Source organism: Oncorhynchus clarkii, chromosome 12 (assembly GCF_045791955.1).
Source record: "Oncorhynchus clarkii lewisi isolate Uvic-CL-2024 chromosome 12, UVic_Ocla_1.0, whole genome shotgun sequence".
Taxonomy (NCBI): Eukaryota; Metazoa; Chordata; class Actinopteri; order Salmoniformes; family Salmonidae; genus Oncorhynchus; species Oncorhynchus clarkii.
Genome location: NC_092158.1, coordinates 32,826,066 through 32,845,603, shown reverse-complemented (window position 1 = coordinate 32,845,603; position 19,538 = coordinate 32,826,066). Strand labels below are relative to the sequence as shown.

The 19,538-nt window shown below is 40.3% G+C and overlaps 1 pseudogene; it reads left to right on the top strand.

Annotated features, from left to right (window-relative positions):
• Positions 1-1,878: 1,878 nt before the first annotated feature.
• LOC139422450 (uncharacterized) lies at positions 1,879-3,684 on the top strand (annotated as a pseudogene).
• The last annotated feature ends 15,854 nt before the right edge of the window (positions 3,685-19,538 follow it).

Here is a 19,538-nt window from a genome sequence, read left to right as displayed (position 1 = left end):
TTTATTTCTCTGGCTTCAAAGGTGTAATGTAAGAAAATTGTTGTTCTAAATAATACAATGTTAATGTAAGTACTCATGAGCAAGCAGCTTCAAGTAAGTGATGAACAGTAGGGTAAACCTTTTTATTAGAAAATACACTTCAATGTAGAATAACCGTTGATAAAGCACCTATAAGTGTAATTACAATGTACTTTCAATACAATTACATATTTCACAGGATAGATCAAAATGTCAGTTATTACAATGTTGTTATAAAGAAAAGTATTGTAACTACAATATTTCTACACAGGAACAAGCAACTTAATGTAAAGTGAAAAACAATGAATTACTCATGTAATTACTATATAGTTACTATGTGACAACGATGGCAGACACCCAGTACAGTAGTTGTAGTGGTGATCAATGGGAATCCATCTCAAATCTAGGAAAAACGTTGTTACAGCACCTTTCAGTGTAATTACTATGTACTTTCAATATTTTTTAAATATTCTGCAGGGTATATCACAAATTCAGTTATTACAATGTTGTTATAAAGAAAAGTTTCACCACAGGAACAAGCAACAAAGTCAATGCTGTGATTATCTTTCGTGGAACGTATACAGACTGCTCTCTCCACTGCACATCTGGAACAAGCATCAACCACTCACAACATTTTGTTTATTTTTTTATTTGAATTTACAGCGAGAACATACTGTATCCTTAACAGTTAAACATAAATGTGTGTATCTTACTGTTACTTTCTCTCCCATTATCTCTACCTACCTAGTGTGTGTGTGTGTGTGTGTGTGTGTGTGTGTGTGTGTGTGTGTGTGTGTGTGTGTGTGTGTGTGTGTGTGTGTGTGTGTGTGTGTGTGTGTGTGTGTGTGTGTGTGTGTGTGTGTTTGTGTGAATGAGTGTGTATAATCAGTGTTTATTTGAACTTAAGTGGTATAGGGAGCAGTTCATTACGCCTCTTATCTTTTATAGTGTTGCTCATCTAAGCTGTTGCATTTTTGGTGATCCTTCTTGCATATTGGTTGAGCATCTCTCTTTTTTTTCAACACTTTGTTTGTTAATAACTGTCACCCACAGAAAAAAGTTTTTGACCTTTTGCCTTTACACGACCATTCTCTTGCCTACCCCTTTTTGGATTAATAAACATTGTAAGACTCCAACCATCTGCCTCCTGTGTCTGCATCTGGGTCTCGCCTTGTGCCTTGATAATTACGTGTTAATTAGTGTTCCGTGGGATAGGTTAGTACAGAAGTGGAGCAAGGTATGGCAAGCACGTCTCTCCAGGCTGAAGAGAATGTGATTTAAGGGCAAGTTAAGGTTGTGTTACGGTGAAGGAAATGTTCTGTTTGTGTGTATCAGATCGTACACAGATTGGATAACCGACTCGGTTGGGTTCATGCAAGTGACTGATTGATTGCGCATGGGAGGAATCCTCACTATCACAGTATAAGCAATGCCCCGAACATTGCTTTGGGAACCAAAATGGGTATCTCAGTTTCAAGGTCTCAGCTTTGAGAGAAGAAGCCTTGTGAGGTATTGGTCAGTCACATGCAGGAACCAACATTAATGGTGAATAATGAATAATGTAAATCATGCAAATATAACTTGTCTGTGTAGCAGTATATAAGAGAACTGAAGGGACTGCCCTGGGGGAGCTTCTGATCGACCTGTACTGAGTGTGCAGAGTTTGTTGTAACCTCTCCAGTTAATTGATAATAATAAAGAGTGATTCATTTAATATTGACTTCAGGTGTCCCTGGTGTTGAATTTCCACCACATTACGAAAATCTTGAGTTGAGTCTGGGGCCTATCATAGGTTTAATTTCTGAAAATAATATTTGGATTTCTATTGTCATATACTATTGATCTGATTTGTTAATTTCTATGTTGCAATATTGCAGATTTGCACAGGGGCTACACTTGAGGCAAGTTGATATTATAGAGGATGATATTGCACTGAGATCAAGGACCCTGACAAGAATGACAAAAAGCCTGAAATTGTTATAATTGCTGATCAACGCAGAATTATGAGGAATATTGACTCTGAAAAAGCCACCAGCTTTGTTTACCTATATTCACTCTGAGGAATTTTTTGCTAATTTACAGACTGTATGTAAAAGGGTATTTTTAATAATCAGGCTTTTGGGATATCTCATGCATTATTATCTGGACAGTTTAAAGGGGCTCTCCAAGATTTTCAACATTTAGCTTGTTTTGCCACCCATCCCAACCAGTGTTTCCCACAGGTATTTAGGTTACTTGTCATGGTGGCAGGCCAGGAACTGGGCTGTGACTGGGGAGGCTTGCGCCACATCTTGTGAGCCTACACTATTCAGGCAAATTAAGTAAAAGCTGTTACAAATGTGTTTTGAGTAACATTTGTAGAGCTACAACTAACAACTATTTTGATAATCAATCTGTCAGTTATTACTTTGATTACTCAATGTGTTTTGCTGACTGAATATAGGCTGAATGTTTTATCTAATATTAAAATGTTTACAGTGAATTACAGTGCATATAGCAACAACAGACAAACTCAAACTCAGTTATTTTGTGAACACTTTCATTAAAGTGGAATTCCACAAGAGACAGGAGCAGTGTCAGCTCAAGAAAATTGAGATTTGAGTGCCCCTCCTATAGAAGTTGATGGTCATGCTTCCCTGGGACACTCAAGTCTTCTCGTATCACTAACATTTGTCTTACCTGTCATTATTGAAGGTCTGCAACAAAGCCCTGATGAAGTTCAAGAGGAGGAAGGGTTTCCAAATTGGGTCAAGTTCTCTATGGAGATTGGTGGTGATGGATGAATCCAAGTTCTCGTATAAGAGGAAGGTATAGCATTATCCACTTTGATGTAGTAACATTCATTATCTAGACTTGGGAACTGAGAGATAATTCGTTGATATATTTCACGCATGGTAATCAGTTGCCTTTTTAGTACTCCCCAGTAGATATACTGACATGGATTTAAAAAAACAGAGGGCGTGCCCATTTCATATACGGAATTATTTGATAAATACATCTCTGTGCTCTTGGACAAATCATCAGCGTTGTTTCCTAGGATAGTGTTTTGGGTCTTTCAACATTATACAACTTCACCCATCAGACCTTAAGTGACATTATGCTAGTTCCCATGGATTTACTGATCCTCCGCCATTCCAAGGTGTGACGAACCATTGGCCAACTGTCACAAAATAACGATATGCACTTATTCCTATCTTTCAGTACAATCGTGGAAGGATGGGGCCAATGTGGAGAAGACAGGGTTGGGTGTTTGGAATGATGGAGATCAAACACAACAGATGGCACTCAGTCCTTAAAATGGTGGAAAACCGTTCACAGGAAACCTTAATCCCTATCATTAGACGACATGTGCGAAGAGGTTCCACCATTCTGGGTGAGTACTGGAGAGCGTATGTCAGGTCTCTGAATAGGCAGGGTTGCAATCTCCAGACAGTCAACCACACAAACAACTTTGTGTGTGACATCCTGATCGAGGATCCACAAGACATTGAAAGAGGGTGCCAGACAATAAAGGGGCAGGTCTGGAGGCTAAGGGGCAATCGGACCCCAAAAAGTTGAAAGAAGATTCTTCATTTTATTGAGTGGAAGAGCTGGTTGGGTAAAGAAAATCAGAAAGGAGTACTCTCTGAACTCTACAAAGACATCCGATTAGTATATCAGCTGTAAAATATTCACTCTTAGCTTTCCCAGAGGAAATGGAGCCGGGAGTACCCGGCAACAGAATCTCAACTTAATTTATATCAACCAATACAATGTCTTTGGAACTACGATCCTACAGCAAATGATTGTGTTTCATTCTTTTGACAGGGTTATAAGCATGTTTTGTTGCTATCAGTGTTTTTTGGGTCACTCCACGTACACTTTTTTGATATCACATGAAACGGGAAACTCTGGATTCCATTTCCTCAAACATTGAAGTCAGAAGTTTACATGCACTTAGGTTGGAGCCATTAAAACTTGTTTTTCAACCACTCCACAAATAGTACGCAAGTATAAACACCATGGGACCACACAGCCGTCATATCGCTCAGGAAGGAGACGCGTTCTGTCTCCTAGAGATGAACGTACTTTGGTGCAAAAAGTGCAAATCAATTCCAGAACAACAGCAAAGGACATTGTGAAGATGCTGGAGGAAACTGGTACAAAAGTATCTATATCCACAGTAAAACGAGTCGTATATCGACATAACCTGAAAGGCCGCTCAACAAGGAAGAATCCACTGCTCCAAAACCACCATAAAAAAGCCACACTACGGTTTGCAACTGCACACGGGGACAAAGATCATACTTTTTGGAGAAATATCCTCTGGTCTAATGAAACTAAAAAAAAAAATTGAAAAATAGAACTAATTGGCCATAATGACCATCGTTATGTTCGGAGGAAAAAGGAGAGGCTTGCAAGCCGAAGAACACCATCCCAACCGTGAAGCACGGGGGTGGCAGCATGATGTTGTGGGGTGCTTTGCTGCAGGAGGGACTGGTGCACTTCACAAAATAGATGGCATAATGAGGCAGGAAAATTATGTGGATATATTGAAGCACCATCTCAAGACATCAGTCAGGAAGTTATTAAAGCTTATTCACAAATGGGTCTTCCAAATGGACAATGACCCCAAGCATACTTCCAAAGTTGTGGCAAAATGGCTTAAGGACAACAAAGTCAAAGTATTGGAGTGGCCATAAAAAAGCCCTGACCTCAATCCCATAGAAAATATGTGGGCAGAACTGAAAAAGCGTGTGCAAGCAAGGAGACCTACAAGCCTGACTCAGTTACACCGGCTCTGTCAGGAGGAACGGGCCAAAATTCACCCAACTTATTGTGGGAAGCTTGTGGAAGGTCCCCGAATAGTTTGATCCAAGTTTAACAATTTAAAGGCAATGCTACCAAATACTAATTGAGTGTATGTAAACTTCTGACCCACTAGGAATGTGATGAAATAAATACATTCTGAAATAAATAATTCTCTCTACTATTATTCTGACATTTCACATTCTTAAAATAAAGTGGTGATCCTATCTGACCTAAAACAGGGAATTTTTACTAGGATTAAATGTCAGGAATTGTGAAAACTTCCAACTACCGACTTCAACTGTATCACTGTCCGATCAACAGTCTTAGCACCAACCCTCAAGAAAATGTATTACCAAACTTCACCTAATACAGTCAAAAACACATTGTAACATAGTAACTACATATTAATTACATGAGTAAGTAAAATGTGTTTCACTTTACATTAAGTTGCTTGTTCCTGTGTAGAAACATTATATTTACAATACCTTTCTTTATAACGACATTGTAATAACTAAACATTTGATTCCCCTGCAAAATGTTTTATGATATTGAAAGTGCATAGTCATTATACTTAAAGGTGCTGTAACTACAGCTATTCTGCACTGAAGTGTATTTTCCCAATGATTGTAATAAAAAGGTTTACCCTACTGTTCATCACTTGAACTGCTTCCTCATGAGTATCTACATTAACATTATATTATTTTAAACAACATTTTTCATTACACCTTTGAAGCCGGAGAAATAAACCCTTAAATCCCCTTTCAAAGGCAGGTACATAGTGTTTACAAAGGTTATACCATTATGTGTTTCACTTTACATTACATTGCTTGCACCTGGGTAGGTGCATTGCAGTTACATGCATATCAATTGTAAATACATTGCTCTTAGATGTAAGACAAATAATATGGAAACAAGATAACTGAAGCTGTAGTTAATGATAGGGTGTAATTGCATGTCCTTGTTCCACTTGTGTAGTAACCTATACTGCTAAACCCTTATTACAGTTTAATTGCATAGCATTTACATAGTAATTACAAGTAACCACTATGTTCTAAATACATGTATTACTATTTGTTACATATTAATGAATGTACACTTAATGTAAAGTGTTGGAGGGGTAGTTCAGATCTGTGTCTGTTTATCCCATTTTCATAGATTTAGATTCAATAACACCCCTTCATTTTTGCATGCATATTAAATTGTTAATGTTTATGATGTGTCTCTATTATCTCCAGTTCTCTCTCTCTCTCTAGATAATTAGAAATGCCCCATAAAATTGCTACTAGGCTTACTAAACCCAACACAATTACCAATGTTCTGTCTGATATGTTACCCTTCCAAGTAGCTTATCTCTGATTATCTGTGATCTTGAATCCCAGGGATGAATAAGCCCAGATAAATTTAACCTTTTGTTGTCTAGTTGGCCAGATATTGGATTTAAGGCTACTCTTCATGTTGGATATTGGATTTTAGCCGACTCTTCATGTGCGCCATGTTGTTTTATCCAACCTTAGAAACTATCAGACACCAGTTTTGACCAAATAGGGCCTTGTTTCCCAGAGCCTTCATAGTGTTAAGATAATCGTGAGAACCATTTTACGATGTGTCTTTAGTACAACGGCTGAAGATGTAACATGCATTTCCCAAAACACCACTCAGAGAGAATGTTCCCTAGTGCGTTGTTGTGACATATGCCGATACTGATAGGATTTTAAAAAAGGCAGTCCTGCTCTCGGATCAGCGTTTTCCCTTACAGTTCTTACCTTAACATTAGAATTATTCCACAATACTGACTACGGATCAGCTCATACAAGATAATATCACCGATGGCTACAAATATTGAGGCAGCTTATTCTAATACTTACCCGCACATGTAGGCAACACATCATTAACTATACTGAGGCAAAAAGTACAGACAGTAGTGTAGGCCTACAAATAGCTGAATAAAACTCACTTGAATTAACATGAAATTAAAATAATGTATAAAGGTAGCCTATATGTATGTCGACTATAGCCTACTGTATTTATCTTTTAATAATAGTCATTTTGGTTTTCATTTGAAGCATCATTATATCCTTCTCTTGTTTGTAACAATTGCAAAGACATTGGCAACGTTGTATTTATAGTCATATTCGTTCTGAAGTCATTGGCGGTCACAGAAAGACAGATAAACATCTTGATTTTGATTTTAGCGGAGATCGTCTGTGTACAAAGTGACGTGGAAGGGCAAAAGCCATCTAACGACGCATTTAACTTTTCTATGAGTGGTCTGAGGCAGTCGTTAAATAACAAGCCTTTTCAAGTGCAACTTTAGTGGCGATGGTTTTGGGAAACAGCTAGGAGATTTAACAACGCTCCTGTGAAGGTTCTAACGATGAACTTAGACTTAAGATGCTTTTATGAAACCCGGCCAAGAGCTCTTAGATTTACCTTAATTGTTATGCTGCAGACCCACCTGTGTGTAAACCTGAGGAGTCCCAGAACCCACATCACCCCAACCAGCTAATTCGGGTAATAGAGTGGGCCTAACTGATTTTGAGGAGTAAATTGGTCTTCTCTTAAAATGTTATCTGTATGCTAATGCAGGGGGCACTTCTCAAGAATATTAAACAACACCTTGTTAAGCAAGTGGACAGGCTAATTTAAACCTGTAGTTTCACTGATCAACCCTAATTATTTCATTTTCTCCTGCAGCCTCCCTCGAATGGATAGATTTCCCCCCCAGGGAAATTGGTTTGTAAAAACGTCTGTGAAAGGAGGTGATGGGAGGCGAGAGAAAAGATCACACAGGAGATATGGGGGGAAGGTGGTGGAGGTTAGGGAAGGAGAGCAAATAAGGAGAGGAGTGGAGAGAGAGACGGTCATACATTATGAAAGAACATGTAGAGTGGAGAGGTTAGGAAAGGAAAAGTGTTTAGGCCTTATTATGCCCACAGGAACAGAAGCAGATTTTTTATGAAACTTTTTTTTTTCTCCCAAGGCTGATGGATGATTTCATTTTAAACCAGAAAATGATCCTCACATGAAATCCAATTACAATAATGATAGCACATTCACAAATCTCTGGTGTACTGTTTAAAAACCATTTCATCATAGTCCAACACAACAGCGAGGTAATTGACAAACACTATTGACACAACCCCAACACAGGTCAATTCAGTGTGGACCCTAGACGAGCCATGCCAAATACAAGATATACACACATTTTCACAGTCTCACTCTAACGAGTCTCCCCAGGAAAAGATAGACAAGGGTGCTTGCATACGGACCAGCGGACGATAATGAGAATTTGAAAATAATTGTGCTCGTTAGTCAGAGATAAAGATGCATTACAAGCCAGGCTGACTGATTGGGCTACTGAGGCTTCTCTCTGTGTTTTTTCCCAAGTGCCGCTAAGATACACAATTTAATCAATTATTATTTTCTGAGCCAGAGAAATAGAAAGAAGTGGAATGAAAAGGCAATTACTGTGGGAGAGAATATGATTAGGAGAAAGAATTTAACCTGGCTGTCAAAAGAGGATTTTGGTAGATTAGGTAAACCAGACAGTCAGTCAGGTTTATTTTTCATTAGGTTTCAGAAAGAAAAAAAACTTAGTTACCCAAAGGTTTTTAATCAACTGATTGTTTACCCTACATGCATATACACAGTGTATAAAACACCTTCCTAATATTGCGTTGCACCCCTTTTGCCCTCAGAACAGCCTCAATTCATCGGCACGGACTCTAAAAGATGTTGAAAGTGTTCCACAGGGATGCTGGCCCATATTGTTCTAATGCTTCCCACAATTGCGTCAAGTTGGCTGGATATACTTTGAGTGGTGGACCATTCTTGATACACACGGGAAACTGATGAGCATGAAAAGCACAGCAGCGTTGCAGTTCTTAACACACTCAAACCAGTGTCACCTACTACCATAGCCGTTTAAAGGCACTTAAATATTTTGTCTTGCCCGATCACCCTCTGAACTGCACACACACACACAATCCTTGTCTCAACTGTCTTAAGGCTTAAACATCCTTCTATAACCTGTATCCTCCCCGTCATCTACACTGATTGAAGTGGATTTAACAAGTGACACCGATAAGAGATCATAGCTTTCACATGGATTCATCTGGTGAGTCTATGTCATGGAAAGAGCAGGTATTCAAAATGCTTTGTAGACTCTGTGTATACAGTGCATTCGGAAAGTATTCAGACCCTTTGACTTTTTCCACATTTTGTTGCATGACAGACTTACATTATTCTAAAAAGGATGAAGTAGAAAAAATCCTCATCAATATGACATAATGACACATTTTTGTGTCATTATGTGTATTAAAAAGTGTGTTAAAAATAAAAAACAGAAATACCTACTATGAGATTCGAAATTGAGCTCTTTCCATTAATCATCCTTGAGATGTTTCTACAATTTCTACAATTTGATTGGAGTCCACCTGTGATTCAATTGACTGGACATGATTTTGAAAGACACACAGCTAATAAGGTCCCACAAGTTGACAGTGCATATCAGAGCAAAACCAAGCCATGAGGTCGAAGGAATGGGTCGAAGGAATTGTCCGTAGAGCTCCGAGATAGGATTGTGTCGAGGAACAGATCTGGGGAAGGGTGCCAAAACATTTCTGCGGGATTGAAGGTCTCCAAGAACACAGTGGCCTTCATCATTCTTAAATGGAAGAAGTTTGGAACCACCAAGACTCTCTCCGGCCAAACGGAGCAATCGGGGGAGAAGGGCCTTGGGCAGGGAGGTGACCATGAACCCGATGGTCACTCTGAAAGAGCTCCAGAGTTCCTCTGTGCATATGGGAGAACCTTCCAGAAGGACAACCATCTCTGTAGCACTCCACCAATCAGGCCTTTATGGTAGAGTGGCCAGACGGAAGCCATTCCTCAGTAAAAGGCACATGACAGCCCACATGTTTGTTTGCCAAAAGGCACCTGAAGGACTCTCAGATCATGAGAAACAAGATTTTCTGGTCTGATGAAACCAAGATTGAACTCTTTGGCCTCAATGCCAAGCATCACGTCTGAAGGAAACCTGATAACATCCCTACGGTGAAGCATGGTGGTGGCAGCATCATGCTGTGGGGATGTTTTTCAGTGGCAGGGAAATATGAACGGAGCAAAGTACAGAGAGCTCCTTGGTTGGAGTCCACCTGTGGTAAATTCAATTGATTGCACATGATTTGTAAAGGCACACACTTAGCTATATAAGGTCCTACAGTTGACAGAGACATGGAGGCTAGTCAGGATCGAGGGAAAGATGAACGGAGCAAATGTGCAGTGACGCTCCCCATCCAACCTGACAGAGCTTGAGAGGATCTGCAGAGAAGAATGGGAGAAACTCCCCAAATACAGGTGTGCCAAGCTTGTAGCGTCAGACCCAAGAAGACTAAAGGCTGTAATTGGTGCCAAAGGTGCTTCAACAAAGTACTGAGAAATGGGTCTGAATACTTATGTTATATGTGATATTTCAGTTTTAATACAAATAAAATGAACTGTTTTTGCTTTGTCATTATAGAGTATTGTGTGTAGATTGATGAGGGGGGGACAATTTAATTCATTTTAGAATAAGGCTGTAACATAACAAAATGTGGAAAGGTAAAGTTGTCTGAATACTTTCCAAATGCACTGTATACAGAGGGATACATGTTAAGTGGTAGCAATCACTAGAGAGGGTAAGTCAATAAGAAAGAGTGGGACATTCAAAGCTCTGCATTTGGCAAATACTATCCACTTAGGAAATGTGCATTACATTGAATTTTTGTCTTCCATTGTCTCCCAGATCATAATTTCTTGTTGAATCAAGAAAAGTCCACCCATTCTAAGGTCAAAACTTTCGCCTGAGAAGATCCATATTGATATTCTGTTGCAGTATGTTCACTCCCATACACACTTTGTAATTGGCATCATATAGTGTAGATCCGAGAGATTGGACATGTTATTATACTATTTTTCAGTGTTCAAAAGTTTCTGTGCTGTGTGTGGCAAGATGTTTAGCTCCATAATTGAAATGTGTTCCATAAAGATCACAGTTGATTAAGTTCTCTTTCCTAGTGTGATTTCCCATTATCCGACTGCAGACAGACAGCACGTCTATTAAATCACATTGTGTCCTTGGGTTATTCAATGATTATACGTAGAAAACTCAGGAGACCGGCCAGCTTCAATATATTTACATACAATACTTGCCAACTGAAACGTATAGCCCCTGGGTAACATTAGTCCCAGCTCATCTCTTTACTTTGCACCTCCATTGTACTGTACTGTAATTCCCTTCTAAAGTGTAACTACACTCTTCACAGCCAATTTACATTGCCTGATTGTTGCTGTTGAAATGCCGCCACCTTGTCCTCTCAACTCAATTGAACTGCTGAAGAAAAAGACAGCTTTAGACATTAAATCTTTAAATGGCAACCTACTAGTACATTATTGTTCATCTTTGAGCACTAAAGCCTTGAAAGGATTTGCAGAACATCTGAATACACACAGTCCTGAGGTATTGAATTTCAGGCCACACATAAAGTTGATGAATATACAGTACTGTAGAATACAAACTAGACCCCTTATCATCCAGCCCTCAGAAAGCTGTAGCCTACATGATGTCCAGGGAGCATCTAAAGAGCCCACTTACAGAAACAGCATTATCAGTAGCTTAAGTATGATCCTTATCATCAACCACATAGAATAGAGATAAAGGAGACACTGCAGCTGATATGGAATCCAGGAAGCCAAGGGAGAGTTTGGTCCTGACTTATTAAAAACACTTCTCTCGTGCAAGGAAGATGAGCTAATCATCACAAATCCATTACATCATCATCATCAGGCCTTCACTTGGTTGATTGGGCCAGGTTGGTGAACAAGACAGATCAGTAGAATGGATTGTTAAGATTAGAGCATAGATACTGTATTATATAATTGTGTTATTTTAATTGGGTGAGAGCCTCCCACACTGTGGTAGGATGGTTATCCTTACCTAGCTGTTGATGTGATTGGCAAAATGAGACCAATTAGTCAGGGAAAGTTCAGAGGTCAGAAGGGCTGCCAATCAGCCAATGTTTAATTGCTTATTGAAATCTGTGAAGTTCATGGAGGTTTCTGCAGCCTGTTTTAAACAAGCTCCTATTACCACAGGCTGTCTAAAGTTATCAGTTTTATTGTCACAAACTTGCAGCTTACTCTGTTACAATTCTGTTGATTCAACAGTATACACTGTGTTCTTTAGTTTCATTTAATGTGTAAGCCTACATTCACTGCACATTTTTCTCCTCAAAATGGAACATAGACTTCTGTGTCAACCTGTACAGTTTCAAATCTTATGTGACAGTCACAAAATAACTATGGGGCCTAGGTCTCACGTAGTTTAGCTTTGAATATCAATTTCTTGACATAATGCAAGTCTTTATTGCACAGTTTCTGGAGACCATCCATCCATTCGTTTGAAATTCAAACCAATATCCATATTCATAAATAGAAATCAAGAAGAAAGAAAAAACTGAATATAAACCCTGTACACTCCTATATAAACAAAGACATACTTTACCCATTAAAGTTGGTGGATTAAATTCTCTGTAATGGTAATGATAAGCCATGAAATGTAAACCCAACTAACGAGAAACAGTGAGCCTCCCCAGAGAATTCATACCCCTTGACTTTTTCCACATGGTTGTGTTACTATAAGGGCACAAGGCGAGACCCAGATGCAGACAAGGGAGACAGATGGTTTGAGTTTCTGATATGTATTATAATCCAAGGAGTAGGCAAGAGAATGGTCATGGACAGGAAAAATATCAAAACCAGGTCAGAGTCCAGAAGGTACAGAGTGGCAGGCAGGCTCGGGGTCAGGGCAGGCAGAATGGTCAGGCAGGCAGGTTCAGAGTCCAGACAGGCAAGGGTCAAAACCGGGAGGACCAGCAAAACAGAGAGCAGGACAAAGCAGGCGAATGGGAAAACCACGCTGGTTGACTTGACACACAAGACGAACTGGCAACAGACAAGCAGGGAACACAGGAATAAGTACCCAGGAGGTGGTTGGAGACAATCACAAAGACAGGTGAAACAGATCAGGGCGTGACAGTTGCAGCCTGAATATTTCAATTTTTAAATGAGACGACAAAGCTGGTTGGAGGTCCACACATCAGATCATTTTGACTTTAGCGGAAATATGCATTGCTTTAAATATAACTGTCAATCTTCCATAGGAAATATAGATACTACAATGTACTTTTTTTAGATATACAGTACCAGTTAAAACTTTGGACACACCTACTCATTCAAGGGTTTTTCTTTATTTTTACTATTTTCTACATTGTAGAATAATAGTGAAGACATCAAAACTGTGAAATAACACATATGGAGTCATATAGTACCCAAAAGAACTGTTAAACAAATCTTAATATATTTTATATTTGAGATTCTTCAAAGTAGCCACCCTTTGCCTTGATGACATCATTGCACACTATTAGCACTATGCATTTCAATTTTAACAGGTGTGCCTTGTTAAAAGTTAATTTGTGGAATTTCTTTCCTTCTTAATGCACTGGAGCCAATCAGTTGTGTTGTGACAAGGTATTGGTGGTATACAGAAGACATCCCTATTTGGTAAAAAGACCAAGTCCATATTATGGCAAGAACAGCTCAAATAATCAAAGACAAATGACAGTCCATCAATACTTTAAAACATGATGGTCAGTCAATAGGGAACATATTAAGAACTTTGAAAGTTTCTTTAAGTGCAGTCGCAAAAACCATCAAGCTCTATGATGAAACTGGCTCTCATGAGGACAGCCACAGGAAAGGAAGACTCAGAGTTACCTCTGCTGCAGAGGATAAGTTCATTAGAGTTACCAGTCTCAGAAATTGCAGCCCAAATAAATGCTTCACAGAGTTCAAGTAACAGACACAGCTCAACATCAACTGTTCGTGAATCAGGCCTTCATGGTCAAATTGCTGCAAAGGAACCACTTTTAAAGGACACCAATAAGAAAAAGAGACTTGCTTGGGCCAAGAATCACGAGCAATAGACATTAGACTGGTGGAAATTTGTCCTTTGGTCTGATGAGTACAAATATGCGATTTTTGGTTTCCAACCCGCTGTGTCTTTGTGAGATGCAGAGTACTGTAGGTGAACGGATGATCTCTGCATGTGTGGTTCCCACCATGAAACATGGAGTAGGAGGTGTCATGGTGTGGGTGTGCTTTGCTGGTGACGCTATCAGTGATTTGTTTAGAATTCAAGGCACACCTAACCAGAATGGCTACCACAGCATTCTGCAGCGATAAGCTATACCATCTGGTTTGCGCTATGTGGGTGTAACGGTATTCGTTGTCTGAAGAAGAGGAAGAGGAATCATCAGACCAAAGTGCAGCGTGGTAAGTGTTCATGCTTTCTATTGACACTGAACACTATAACAAAAATAACAAAGAGAATAACCGAAACAGTCCTGTAAGGTGCAAAACACTAAACAGAAATTAACTACCCACAAAAACCATGTGGGAAAAAGCTACCTAAGTATGGTTCCCAATCAGAGACAACGATAGACAGCTGTCCCTGGTTGAGAACCATACCCGGCCATAACAAAGAAATACAAAAACATAGAAAAAATAACATAGAATGCCCACCCAAATCACACCCTGACCAAACCAAAATAGAGACATAAAAAGCTCTGAGGTCAGGGAGTGACAGTGGGACTATCATTTGTTTTTCAAAAGGTCAATGACCCAACACACCTCCAGACTGTGTAAGGCCTATTTTTTTTATTCTGCCTTTATTTAAATAGGTAAGTCAGTTAAGAACACATTTTTTTTCAATGACGGCCTAGGAACAGTGGGTTAACTGCCTTGTTCAGGGGCAGAGCGACAGATTTGTACCTTGTCAGCTCGGGGATTCAATCTTGCAACCTTTCGGTTACTAGTCCAATGCTCTAACCACTAGGCTACCGCCCCAAAAATGAGAGTGATGGAGTCCTGCATCAGATGACCTGGCCTCCACAATCACCTGACCTAAATCCAATTGATATGGTTTGGGATGAGTTGGACCGCAGAGTGAAGGAAAAGCAGCCAACAAGGGCTCCGCATATGTGGGAACTCCTTCAAGACTGTTTGAAAAGCATTCCTCATGAAGCTGGTTGAGAGAATGCCAAGAGTGTGCAAAGCTGTCATCAAGGTAAAGGGAGGCTACGTTAAGAATCTATTTTGATTTCTTTAACACTTTTTTGGTTACTACATGATTCCATATGTGTTATTTCATAGTTTCTATTGCTTCACTGTTTTTCCACAATTTGAAAATAGTACAAATAATGAAAAACCCCTGAATGAGTAGGATTGTCCAAACTTTTGACTGGTACTGTATATACACTGAGAGATGAAATAGCCAGGGAAAACCAATCAATGTTCTTTTCATTCCAATCCCACTTATAGTGGGCCACTTGATTAATATTGCATTAGGCTGTGGTACGAATCTATTTTCAATGATTGAAACGTGAGGATACATTAGAACTAGAATGTGGAATTGAATGGACACTCAAGGAGATGGGAGCTAAGGATTAATTGTTGATGAAAGTCAGACACATCTCTCAGTGTATTTAAATTGGCAATCCTCATCCAAATTCAATGTCATTACCTCTGAGGAATACATTAAAGCTAAATTGTCAAATGAGATGTCTAGAATTTAATGGTTCTATAAGATAATCACTGCATTTTAGGATTTCATCAGATTATTTGTTGTAGTATAAGTACTGTATATTGATTGATTGGTTGTACACGTAAGCATGTTTCATGTCAGGTAGCGCAACAGTTCAAATAATATATTGAAATGTAATGAGCATAATGTCTTCAAAGTGAGAGATAACAAAGTAACTACATAAGGGAAAAACATCAGAGAACCATTACCTTTTCAATAACAAGGACCTTGAAAGCGCTTGATTGCTTCTTTAGACTACAACTCATCCATTTATACCTTGCTGCTGCGCTAACATGTTATTTGCTATCTACATCTTTGTACATTGTATGCATCAAGGTCTTGATTACAGTTGAGGAACAAAACTGGTACAAATTGTCGCAGCAAACAAATCAATCCTGCAGCAACAGGATTTTAATGTTTAGTCTATAATGTTGCTTGATTGGTGTGGTAAGGCTATTAGCTGGTTATGAGGCTACATGAAAAGTGAAATACTGTTAATATAACTGTGTGTTAGTGTGGGTTTTCGGTGAATTTATGTAAAACACAAAGCTCATCTGCATTTCCTGTGGCACAGAAACATTTTCAGCAATAAAATAGTGATCAATTTAAGATCCTAAATTCGTGGCCAAAAGTTTTGAGATTGACACAAATATAAATGTTCTCAAAGTCTGATGGCTCAGTTTGTATGATGGCAATTTGCATATACTCCAGAATGTTATGAAGAGTGATCAGATGAATTGCAATTAATTGCCAAGTCCCTCTTTGCCATTTCCACTGCATTTCAGCCCTGCCAAAAAAGGACCAGCGGCATCATGTCAGTGATTCTCTCGTTAACACAGGTGTGAGTGTTGACGAGGACAAGGCTGGAGATCACTCTGTCATGCTGATTGAGTTCGAATAACAGACTGGAAGCTTCAAAAGGAGGGTGGTGCTTGGAATCACTGTTCTTTCTCTGTCAACCATGGTTACCTGCAAGGAAACATGTGCCGTCATCATTGCTTTGCTCAAAAAGGGCTTCACGGGCAAGGATATTGCTGCCAGTAAGATTGCACCTAAAATCAACCATTTATCGGATCATCAAGAACTTCAAGGAGAGCGGTTCAATTGTTGTGAAGAAGGCTTTAGGGCACCCAAGAAAGTCCAGCAAGCGCCAGGACAGTCTCCTAAAGTTGATTCAGCTGCGGGATCAGGGCACCACCAGTACAGAGCTTGCTCAGGAATGGCAGCAGGCAGGTGTGAGTGCATCTGCACACACAGTGAGGGGAAGACTTTTGGAGGATGGCCTGGTGTCAAGAAGGGCAGAAAAGAAGCCACTTCTCTCCAGGAAAAACATCAGGGACAGACTGATATTCTGCAAAAGGTACAGGGATTAGACTGCTGAGGACTGGGGTAAAATCGTTTTCTCTGATGAATCCACTTTCCGATTGTTTGGGCATCCGGAAAACAGCAGACAAGGTGAGCGCTACCATAGTCCTGTGTCATGCCAACAGTAAAGCATCCTGAGACCATTTATGTGTGGGGTTGCGTCTAAGCCAAGGGAGTGGGCTCACTCACAATTTTGCCTAAGAACACAGCGATGAATAAAGAATGGTACCAACACATCTTCCGAGAGCAACTTCTCCCAACCATCCAGGAACAGTTTGGTGACAAACAACGCCTTTTCCAGCATGATGAAGCATCTTGCAATAAGGCAAAAGTGATAACTAAGTGGCTCGGGGAACAAAACATCAATATTTTGGCCAGGAAACTCCCCAGACCTTAATCCCATTCTCAACTTGTTGTCAATCCTCAAGAGGTGGGTGGACAAACAAAAAACCACAAATTCTGACAAACTCCAAGCATAGATTATGCAAGAATAGACTGCCATCAGTCAGGATGTGCCCCAGAAGTTAGTTGACAGCATGCCAGGGCGGATTGCAGAAAAAGAAGGGTCAATACTGCAAATATTGACTCTTTGCATCAACTTCATGTAATTGTTAATAAAGCCTTTGACACTTATGAAATGCTTGCAATTATACTTCAGTGTTCCATAGTAATGGGTTAGGGCAGTGTGGGTTAGGGCAGTGTGCAGTGTGATTACGATTGCGTCGTCTGTGGACCTATTTGGGGTGGTAAGCAAATTGGAGTGGGTCTAGGTTGTCAGGTAGGGTGGGGGTGATATGATCCTTGACTAGTCTGCCCAAGCACTTCATGATGACGGAAGTGAGTGCTACAGGGCGATAGTCGTTTAGCTCAGTTACCTTAGCTTTCTTGGGAACAGGAACAATGGTGGCCCTCTGGAAGCATGTGGGAACAGTAGACTGGGATAGGGATTGATTGAATATGTCCGTAAACACACCAACCAGCTGGTCTGCGCATGCTCTGAGGACGCGGCTAGGGATGCCGTCTGGGCCAGCAGCCTTGCGAGGGTTAACACACTTAAACATGTTAACCCTCGTATTGGTTGTGGTGAAGGTGGCACTGTATTTTCCTAAAAGCGAACAAAGAGGTTGTTTAGTTTGTCTGGAAGCAAGATGTCCGTGTCCACGACGGGGCTGGTTTTCTTTTTGTAATCCGTGATTGACTGTAGACCCTGCCACATACATCTCATGTCTGAGCCGTTGAATTGCGACTCTACTGAGTCGTTGAATTGCGACTCTGTCTCTATACTGACACTTAGTTTGTTTGATTGCCCTGCGGAGGGAATAGCTACACTGTTTGTATTCGGTCATGTTTCCGGTCGCCGTGCCATGATTAAAAGCAGTGGTTCGTGCTTTCAGTTTTGGGCGAATGCTGCCATCAATCCACAGTTTCTGGTTGAGGAAGGTTTAATAGTCACCATGGGTACAACATCACCGATGCACTTGCTAATAAACTCGCTCACCGAATCAGCGTATACATCAATGTTGATGTCTGAGGCTATCCGGAACATATCCCAGTCCACGTGATCGAAGCAATCTTGAAGCGTGGAATCAGATTGGTCGGACCAGCGTTGAACAGACCCGAGCACGGGTGTTTCCTGTTTAAGTTTCTGTCTATAGGCTGGGAGCATCAAAATGGAGTCATGGTCAGATTTGCTAAAAGGAGGGCGAGGGAGGGCTTTGCTTCACGGAAGTTAGAGTAGCAATGATCCAGAATGCTGCCAGCCCGGGTCGCGCATTCGATATGCTGATAAAATTTAGGGAGCCTTGTTTTCAGATTAGCTTTGTTAAAATCCCCAGCTACAATAAATGCAGCCTCAGGTTATGTATTTTCAAGTTTACATAGAGTCCAATGAAGTTCTTTCAGGGCCGTCGAGGTACTTGCTTGGGGGGGATATACAAGGCTGTGATTATAATCAAAGAGAATTATCTTGGTCGATAATGCTGTCGGCATTTGATTGTAAGGAATTCTAGGTCAGGTGAATAAAAGGACTTGAGTTCCTGTATGTTGTTATGATCACACCACAACCACAAACAACAAGTTGTTTGTTTCTGTCGGCGTGATGCGTGAAGAAACTGGGTGGCTATACCAACTGATAACGTATCCCGAGTGAGCCATGTTTCCGTGAAACTGAGAATGTTACAATATCTGATGTCTCTCTGGAGGCAACCCTTGCTCGGATTTCATCTACCTTGTTGTCAAGAGACTGGACATTGGCGAGTAGTATACTCGGGAGCGGTGAGCGATATGCCCGTAACGGAGCTTGACCAGAACACTGCTCCCTCTGCCCCTTCTGCGTTGCTGTTCTTTTGGGTCGCCTACTGGGATCCGATCCATTGTTCTGGGTGGTGGTACAAACACAGGATCCGCTTCGGGAAAGTCGTATTCCTGGTCGTAATGTTGGTAAGTTGACGTTGCTCTTATATCCAATAGTTCTTCCCGGCTGTATGTAATAAGACTTAAGATTTCCTGGGGTAACAGTGTAAGAAATAATACATAGAAAAACAAAATACTGCATAGTTTCCTAAGAATGTGAAGCGAGGCGACTATCTCTGTCGGCGCCAAAATACTTTGTGGCTAAAAATGACCTTATACACAGCTAACTCACTCTCTGTTTGTGTCATGTATACTCCCTCTCCGGCGCTCA